Raw genomic sequence first — 10,150 nt, 5'->3', positions numbered from 1 at the left:
TCATGAGAGACAAAGAGAGAGAGAGACAGGCAGAGACATAGGCAGAGGGAGAAGCAGGCTCCACGCAGGGAGCCTGATGTGGGACTCAATCCCGGGTCCAGGATCACGCCCTGGGCTGAAGGTGGCGCTAAACCGCTGAGCCACCAAGGCTGCCCCCCATACTGAAATCTATATAGAACATTGCTAAGTGAATTAAATAATACCTAATACATGGATAGATATATCATCTTCATGGATTGGAAGACAATAACATGCTAAGACCTAAAATTAATGTGTAGATTTAATGTAATCACAATAGCATTCCAACAGCATTTTTTTTTGTAAATTGTAAATTAAACAATTTACAAATTGTTTCTAAAATTTGTATAAAAAAACAAAAGATCTTGAATTTAAAACGTCACTCTGGAAACACAAGAATGAGCTTGCAAGAGTTATACAGCAGTATCTAAAGAATTATGCAAAAGCCACAGTAATCACGATCACATCATAATAAAGATAGAGCAAATAGGGGATCCCTGGGTGGCACAGCGGTTTGGCGCCTGCCTTTGGCCCAGGGCGCGATCCTGGAGACCTAGGATCGAATCCCACGTCAGGCTCCCGGTGCATGGAGCCTGCTTCTCCCTCTGCCTGTGTCTCTGCCTCTCTCTCTCTCTCTCTCTCTCTCACTGTGTGCCTATCATAAATAAAAGTTTAAAAAAAAAAAAGAGAGCAAATAGGTCAATGGAACGGAAGAGAAAGTACACAAATAGCCCTACACATGTACGAAGGTAGTTCAATAGGGAAAGCAAAGCCTCTTCAACCAAAGGTGCTGGAATTGCAGGTTAAAAAATGTCACTTATTTATGAGAACTGCTATTTAATAGTATAGGTTAATTCAGTATCGATAATTTCACTTTAAATTAAGACAACGGTCAGCAAAACCTCAGAAGACATCTATTGGTCTACTTCTATTTGAAATTAAAAGGCCAGAATATGAATTTAATCTTTTCCATGTGCTGGGTTGCTGTCAATGAATGCATTACACAACATCTGTCTTCAATGTTTTTCATTTACTGTAACTATTTTTCATTTATCATAAAAAAAATCTATCAGGTCTTGAGCAAGTGCCGTATCTATAGTAATGAACACAACAAAATGGCCTTTTTCTCAAGGATTTTCAGTGTTTAAGGGAGGAACACACACTCATTAAATGAAAACACAAACATAAGGTGACCTATTTTTATAACATAATACAATTTGTATGATTTTTCATGCATTCATTTTGGAATGGATCTCCTCTCAATATGTCAGTGTAACTTCTTCCCATCAACCAGGAAAGATGCCATAATTGTACTTAGAAAATTCAATGGTACCTAAGTAGACTGGGGATGATGATCAGCTTTTTCAAGGAACATGGAAGTCATGGTTGGCCTGAGATCTAAAGGTTGATAGGAATTAATTAAGTAGCGAGTGTAAGGACAGACGTTTTACTTTTAGGAACAAGTGGAAAAATCCTGGAGTGGATGAGAATTTTATGTGTCTGAGGAACTTCCCAGATCACACAGAGCCCTGGGGCCATGTTACAGATTTTGGAGTTTATCTCAAGTGCATAGCTCAAGACAGTGGGCTTTTGAAAGGTTTTGAGGAAGATGGTGCTATTTGATATACTCTAGATTTTAAAGAGCCACTGTCCCCTCTGAATAGGAGACTGAACAAAGAACAATCAACAGATTTTAGGGGATCCCTGGGTGGCTCAGTGGTTTGGCGCCTGCCTTTGGCCCAGGGCGCGATCCTGGAGTCCTGGGATTGAGTCCCGCATCGGGCTCCCTGCATGGAGCTGCTTCTCCCTCCTCCTGTTGTCTGCCTCTCTGTCTCTCTCTGTCTCTCATAAATGAATAAATAAATTTAAAAAAAATCCACAGATTTTAGGTACAGAAGGGAACAACAGTTGCCACATGCAGTTAAGTGCCATGGGCAAATGAGCATTCAGGCCCCTGAGAAGACCATCTCATTTCGCAAAGAGCACACAGGGCACAGAATATCTCTGCACACTGCCCGGTTGCTGATTTTTAGAGTTCCTTTGAAGCTTTCTTAAACATATAGATAATTGATTCATCATGGCTCTTGGCTCTATAGCTTACAATAGGGAAAAATTTATTCTGACTTGAAACATTTGAACTGAGATGCAAATCACCTCCACCACAGGAGAACTTCAGCGTAACTCCTGCTGAGCATATGACTCAGAGCAGTGTAGCACCATCAGGGGTCCTGTAAAGGACTGGCTTGTTGCAAATACACACTTTAACATGGCTAAAATGAAGGAGTAAGGGAAGTTATCTAAAACTATATTTCTGCCTTGAAAGTTGTCCTCCAAGACAACAGTGCTAGTATTTATAGAGTTAATGCCTAGTTACTATTTCGGAGAGTAATTAGAAGGTGGACTAGAAAAGAAGCCTATTGAACACCTTTAAAGGCTGGAAATGAACCTACTCTATTACCATTCTTAATCATTTAAGAGTATTTCATGATATAAACTGAAGTATTGAAAGCCTGCAATTGTAAATTAATGCAGTTTAGCTATAGAAATAAACTTTTCATGGTTGAGAAGCTTGTATAAACAATGAAAGCAAAGCAGGTGTTATTTGCTGACTTCATTCTTTATTGATACAACAGTTCATGACAGTAACACTTTGCAGTTTTCCTAAAAACTATGTTCCCGTTCACCCATAGCCTATACTGCAGGACTCACATACGCAGTTTGAGAGGACAGCATGAGTGTTCACAAGGCTAATAGACTAGACTTACCTTGGGAACTGTAATTCAAATGCCTGTTGAAAATCCCACCTCTGACTTTATCTATAATTTTTGAGTGTAAAATCTAACTTCTTCAGGCTTCCACTCTGCTTTGGTGATCAAAGTAGTATTTTAGAAGTGTAGACCTTATGTTCTCACTTCCTTGCTCAAGTTGCAAGGAAGTTGGTATACAACACCTTCAGGATAGGATATAAATTCTTTAATGTGGTAACAACAACATGAACAAACCTTCTGGTTCCTGCCTCACATTTCAGTTTTCTCTTGCCATGTAGACTTAGCTCTGGATTTCCAACGGCTCAGCTGAATACACTGTGATATAATATCGCTGTGACAAATGCCAATGCTGGGACCTGTCTCTGAGAAATATTTTATTTTGTCCTGACTTCCTTCCAACCCAATCTGATTTAGCATAGATTATGCTGTATTTTAATTAATTCAGTGTCACTCTTTCCCAATTAGATTCAGAGCAACATAAAACTGAGTGTTTAACAGAATTCTTAAGATACACCACTCAATTCCTGTTTGTTGAATGGACACATTTAAAGGATGAATGAAGCACACGTTCATTCAGTTATATAGTTTTGGATTAGATACTGTAGTCATATGAAAATGGATTATAAATTAGCAGAGAGGTGGCTCTGTAAACAGCCAGTAATATTCAAGATTAAGGTTGGATCAGAAGAACCTATAGCACCTACATTTCGAGAAATAATCAATAACCATGCTGATCTGTGGAGTCATACAAAAACTTGTATTTATGGTTCCATATTTGAAAAGTATAACTAACAAAGGATGTGAAGAAAGTGATAGTGAAACACTAAATTATATGTAATACATAACAAGAGACTGTAAGTGTAAAATAAAACAGAAATTTAAAAGGATGTGATTGGTGATTAAAAAAGATGTTTTGTCATAATACATATGTAAGAACACCAATGAGGATTAGGTAATACTATATTATACATCAATGCACATACCACTTAGCTTAAGAAACCGTATATCAGCAATACTAAGGAAGCCTTTAGTGAATCCCTTTCTACAAATATGTAAAAACTTCCTATTATACGTAAACAGGATACAGTTAACTGACAGTTTGCTTCTTTTTCTCCTTTTCTTACTCCATTTATTTTTTTCTTATTATTTTTCCTAAAGTAGTTAGAACAAATAGAATTCTTTTTTAGGAGATGATGTTGAGTATCCTTATCCTATTTCTCATGTCAAAGGAAATTACTCTAGCATTTCACTGGTAAGATTATTTCCTGAAGTTTTTCAGAAGCTAGTATACATTCAGTGAAGAAAATTTCCTTCAACTTCTAGTTTGACTTTTGATTATAAATATGTGGTGAATTTTTATTGGAAAGATTTTTAATCTATTGTGCAGACCTTATAATTTTTCTCCTTTAATTGGTTAATGTTAAAACATCCTCCCATCCCTTATTAAACCATACTAGCTTAAAATGTATTATTTTGGGGGTGCCTGGGTGGCTAAGCTGGTTAAGGATCTGCCTTCAGCTCAGGTCATGACCCCGGGGTCCTTGGATGGAGCCCCAGAGGTGGGCTCCCTGCTCAGTGGGAGTCTACTTCTCCTTCTCCATCTGCCCCTCCCCCTGCACTGTCTCACTTTCTCTTCTCAAATAAAGTCTTAAAAAAATAAAATTATTTTCTACATATTGGTGAATTCAGTTTGCTGGTATTTTTCTTTCTTTTGTCTCAAAATAAGATTGACATAAAAATTCCCTTTTTCTTTCTGAATGTACATGGAAATTGAATCAAGAATATATTACTTTCATAAATTCACTGAGGAATGTATTGGTTTTCTATTACAGGTATAACAAATTACCACAAACTTAATGGCTTCAGACAATACAAATTTATTATCTTACAGTTCTATAGAAGTCTGACATAGGTCTCACGGGGCTACTGTAAAGATGCCAGTACAACTGTATGATTTTCAGGCCCTTAAGAGATCATTCATTTCCTTGCTTTTTTGAGCTCCTACAGGCCACCTTCCTTTGGCTCAGAGCTCCTCTTTCCAACTTCAAAGCCAGTAATGTAGCAGCTTTTGGAATCTTTTCCCACTGCCCTCTTTGACACTCCTCTTCTGCCTCCTTATCACACTTTTAAGGACTCTGGCAACTACACTGAGTCCCCCTGGATAATCAGGAGTATTTGAGGTTCCCAAAACAAATGCAAAGTCCCTTTTGCTATATAAAGTTAACATGATCACAGGTCCTGGAATCAGGATACAGATATCTTTGAGGGACAATCATTCTCCTTATCATAGGTATTCCTGCTTTTTGTGGAGGAATTTGTGGGGGATTGAAATGATACTTTCTTGTATGTTTGGTAAAATTTTATGTGTACCATCAAGAGGATTTGGGGAGGGTTCTTCCTGTGTGCGAAAAGATTTTAAAATAATGAGTAAACTTATTCAATGATAACACATTTATATATATATATATATATATATTTTTTTTTTTTTTTTTAAAGATTTTATTTATTTATTCATAAGAGACAGACAGAGAGAGAGAGAGAGAGAGAGAGAGAGAGAGAGGGGCAGAGACAGAGCAGAGGGAGAAGCAGGCTCCATGCAGGGAGCCCGACCTGGGACTCCATCCTGGGTCTCCAGGATCAGGCTAGGGATAGAAAGTGGTGCTAAACCACTGAACCACCTGGGCTGCCCCCACATTTATATTTCTTGAGTAGGTTTATATAAATTCCAGGATATAGAGAGTTAACCTACATTACAAAGAGACTTATTACCATGTTTTCAAAGTGTTATTTTACCACCTTTTAAAATGCACACTTTTTCTGAATTAAGGTTCTTTTTTTAATATCAGTTTTGACACTCAAAACATTTCTCTATTTTATTGGTCTTTTCATTGAAAACAAAAGATTCTAGGGTTGTTGAAGGTCTATTTGTTTTAATTGCACTGATTTCCAAACATGTTGTTGTTATTTCTTCTCTTTTCATTGGAGTTATTTTATGGTTTTGTTTTCATTTTGAAATTCTTAAATTAGATGTTTAGTTCATTTACTTTTATACAATGAACACATTCAAGTAAAATTCCTTAAAAGTACTATTTTAGCTTCATTCTACAGCTGTGACATGGAGAAATTTCTTTAACATTCAATTAAAAGTTGTTTTATTTTTATTTATTTATTTTAATAATACATTTGTTGCATAATTGTTTATTCAAATCAGCTTGAAATAGTAAGTGTCCCTCTCCTCTTCTGGCCATAAATCCAATGAAAATACTTTTTAAATAGTCACAAATGGCAAGCAGGGACTTCCTTAAAAGTTGCTTTAGTTTTACATTGTTTTCGTCTTTAAATGATTAGGTATTTAAAGTGTCCTTTTAAAATTCTAAGTATTTGATATTTTAACCAATGTTTTTGTTATTGAGTTCAAATATAATTATAATGTGCTCAAACATGGACTATAACATTGAATTTTAAAAACTGGTTGTGGTGTTTTTTTTAAAGACTTTATTTATTCAGAGAGAATGAGAGAGAGAGAGAGACAGAAACAGAGACAGAGACACAAGACAGAAGGAGAAGCAGGCTTCCTGCAAGGAGCCTGATGTGGGACCCGGTCCCGGATTCCGGGATCACACCCCGAGCTGAAGGCAGATGCTCAACCACTGAGCCACCCAAGTGCCCTAGTCTTTTCTATTCTTTGTGTGTGTGTGTGTGTGCTTCCCTCCCGTCCCCGCTTTCCTGAGATATAACTGATATAAAACATTGTGTAAGCTTAAGTGTACACCATGTTGATTTGTTACACTCGTATATTGCAAAATGATTACTCTCATAGCATTCACTTTCACTCCAACACATCACATGATAACCATTTTTTTTGTGTGTGTGGTGAGAACATTAACTTACTCTCTTAGCAACCTTCAAGTAGGTAATACAGTATAATTAATCGTAATCACCCTCGTACACATTAGATCCCTAAAATTTGTTTGTCTTGTAACTAGAAGTCTGTATTCTCAGGCCAACATGTCTCCATTTCCCTCACCCTTCAGCAGCCCCTGGCAAACACCTTTCTATTCTCTACTTCTAGGAGTTCTTCATTCTTAGATTCCATATATAAGTCATATCATGTAGTATTTGTCTTTATTGCCTGAGTTATTTCATTTAGAATAATGCCCTCAAGATTTATGTATGGTGTTGCAAATGGAAAGATTTCCTTCCTCTCACAGTTGAATAAAATGCCACTGTACGTACACACGTACACACACACACACACACACACACACACACACCTCTTTATCCATTCAGCTGTTGACAGATACTTAAGTTGTTTCCATATCTTGGCTAGTGTGAATAGTGCTCAATGAACATCAGAGTGCACATATATCTTCAAGATACTGTTATTTATTTTGGATATATATACTCAGAAATACCATTGCTGGATCATAATGTAGTTTGAGATTTTTTTGAGCAATCTCCATGTTGTTTCCCATAGCGGCTATGCCAATTTACATTCTCTTTAGTAAGGTACCTCAGATAGGATATTCCCTTTTCTCCACACCTCACCAATACTTTGTCTTTTCAATAATTACCATTCTAATAGGTGTAGATGAAATCTCATTGTTGTTTTGATTTGCATTTCTCTGGTGATTAATGATTCTGAGCACCTTTTTGTCTACTTGTTAGCCATTTAAATCTGTTTGGAAAAATACCTATTCAGTTCCTCTGCCCTTTTTTTTTTTTTTTTTTTTTTTTTTTAAGATTTGATTGATTGATTTATAAGAGAGAGAGAGAGAGAGAGAGAGAGAGAGAGAGGCAGAGACACAGGCAGAGGGAGAAGCAGGCTCCATGCAGGAAGCCCGATGTGGGACTCGATCCTGGGACTCCAGGATCACGCCCTGGGCCGAAGGCAAGAGCCAAACCACTGAGCCACCCAGGGATCCCTGCATTGAATTTATACAAGAGTTTAGGTAGTATGGATACTTCTAAAAAATAGTAAGACAATGTTAATTCTTGCATTACATGAATACAAGATGTTTTTCCATTTGTTTGTGTCTAGTTAAATTTCTTCCATCAAAGTCTTGTAGTTTTTAGTGTATAAATCTTTCACTTCCTTGCTTAAATTTAATTATAAATATTTTATTGTTTTTGATGCAATTGTAAATAGGATTATTTCCTTTATTTCTATTTTAGACACTGTTATTAGTAATTAATGTTATTATTTGTTAACACAAATGATTTGTGTATGTTGCTTTTATATCTTGAACTTTACTGAATTTGTTCATTGGTTCTAAGAGGTTTTTTTGGGACTCTAGAGTTTTCTATACATAAAATCATGTCATCCACAAATAGAATTTTACTTCTTTCATTAAAATTTGGATGTCGGGATCCCTGGGTGACGCAGAGGTTTGGCACCTGCCTGTGGCCCACAGCGCGATCCTGGAGACCCGGGATCGAATCCCACGTCAGGCTCCCGGTGCATGGAGCCTGCTTCTCCCTCTGCCTCTCTCTCTCTCTCTCTCTGTGACTATCATAAATAAACAAAAATTAAAAAAAATAAAATAAAATAAAATAAAATAAAATAAAATAAAATAAAATAAAATAAAATAAAATTTGGATGTCTTTTAATTCTTTTTCTTGCCTTATTTCTTCTTTAGCTAGTACTTCAATATTATTTTGAATAGGAGTGGTGATAGTTGGCACTTTTGTCTCATTCCTGATTTTAGAGGAAAAGGTTTCTATCTTTCATTCCTGGGTATAATGTTAGCTGTAGCCTTGTTGTAGATGGCCTATATTGTATTGAGGTATGTTCCTTCTATATAATCCATTTGCTGAGCATTTTATCATGAAAGGATGTTGTATTTTGTCAAATGCTTTTTCTACGTGTACTGAGTAATCACAAGATTTTTATCTATCATTCTATTAATGTGGTGTCAACATTTATGGTTTGGGTATGTTTGAACCATCCTTGTATTCCAAGGATAGATTCCACTTCATCATGGTGTGTGATCATTTTTATGAGTTTCTAAATTTCGTTTGCTAACAATTTGTTGAGAATGTTTCCATCCATATTTATCAGGGATTTTAGTATGTAGTTTTCTTATCTTGTAGTGTCCTTATTTGGTTTTGGTATTAGGGTAATCTCCTGTCTTGTAAAATGAGTTCACATATATCCCCTCTCATTCAATTTTTTAAGAATCTGAGAAGGACTGACATTATTTTTCTTTAAATATTTGTTAGAATTCACCTGTGAAACCATCCGGTCCAGAGCTTTTCTGTGTTAGAAGGTTTTGGATGAACTGTTACAGTCTCCTTTCTCATCACGGGTCTGTTCAGACCTTCTATTTCTTCATGATTCAGTCTTGATAAATTGTGTGTTCCTAGGAATTTATTCATTTTTCTAGATCATCGTATTTGTTGACAAATAAATGTTCATAATGGCGTTTTATAATGCTATGTATTTCTGTGGTCAGTTGTAAACTCTTTTATTTCAGATTTTATTTGAGTTTTCTCTCTTTTTGTCTTGGTCTAGCTAAAAGTTTGCCAACTTTATCTTTTAAAAAAACAAGCTCTTAGTTTCATTGATATTTTCCATCATTTTTCTGGTGTCTATTTCATTGATTTCTGCTCTGATCTTTGTAATATCCTTCCTTCTGTTAAGTTTGGCCTCAGTTTGTTTTTCTTTTTCCAGATCCTTGAAGTGTAAAGTGTTGTTGTTTACAGATCTTTCTCATTTATCACTATAAACTTTGCTCTTAAAACTGCTTTTACAGCATCCTATAGGTTTTTGGTATGCAGGTTGTTTCCATTTTTGTTTGTTTCAAGATTTTAAAAAATTTCTTCTGTGACCCATTGGATGTTCAGGGGTCTGTGGTATAACTACCGCATATTTGTGAAATCATTCAGCTTTTTATCCTATAAGTGATTTCTAGCTTCATACCATTATGGTCAGAAAAGACTCAGTATGATTTCAATCTGCCTAAATTTGCTAAGACTTGGCTTGTTATATGATCTGTCCTTGAGAATGTGCTGTGTGTTCTTTAGAAGAATATATATTCTACTGCTGTTGGATGGACTGTTCTGTTTTTGTCTGTTAAGTCCATTTGGTATAAATTATGTTTCAAGTCCAAAGTTTTCTCATTGATTTTTTTGTTTGGTTGATCTATTCATTGTTGAAAGTGGGCTATGCTCTATTAGTATTATACTCTATTAGTAGTATTAGTAATAGTATATCTCTGCCTTCAGATTTGTTAGTATTTGCCTAATATATTTAGGTGCTCCAGTGTTGTGTGTGTGAGTATGTATATATACATATTATTAAGTTTTCTTGATGAATTGACCATTTTATCATTATATAATGGCCCTTTTTGTCTCGTTACTGT

The sequence above is a fragment of the Canis lupus genome, chromosome 11, assembly GCF_011100685.1.
Source record: "Canis lupus familiaris isolate Mischka breed German Shepherd chromosome 11, alternate assembly UU_Cfam_GSD_1.0, whole genome shotgun sequence".
Classification (NCBI taxonomy): Eukaryota; Metazoa; Chordata; class Mammalia; order Carnivora; family Canidae; genus Canis; species Canis lupus.
The sequence above is the reverse complement of the archived record's forward strand: the minus strand, read 5'-3'. Positions refer to the sequence as shown.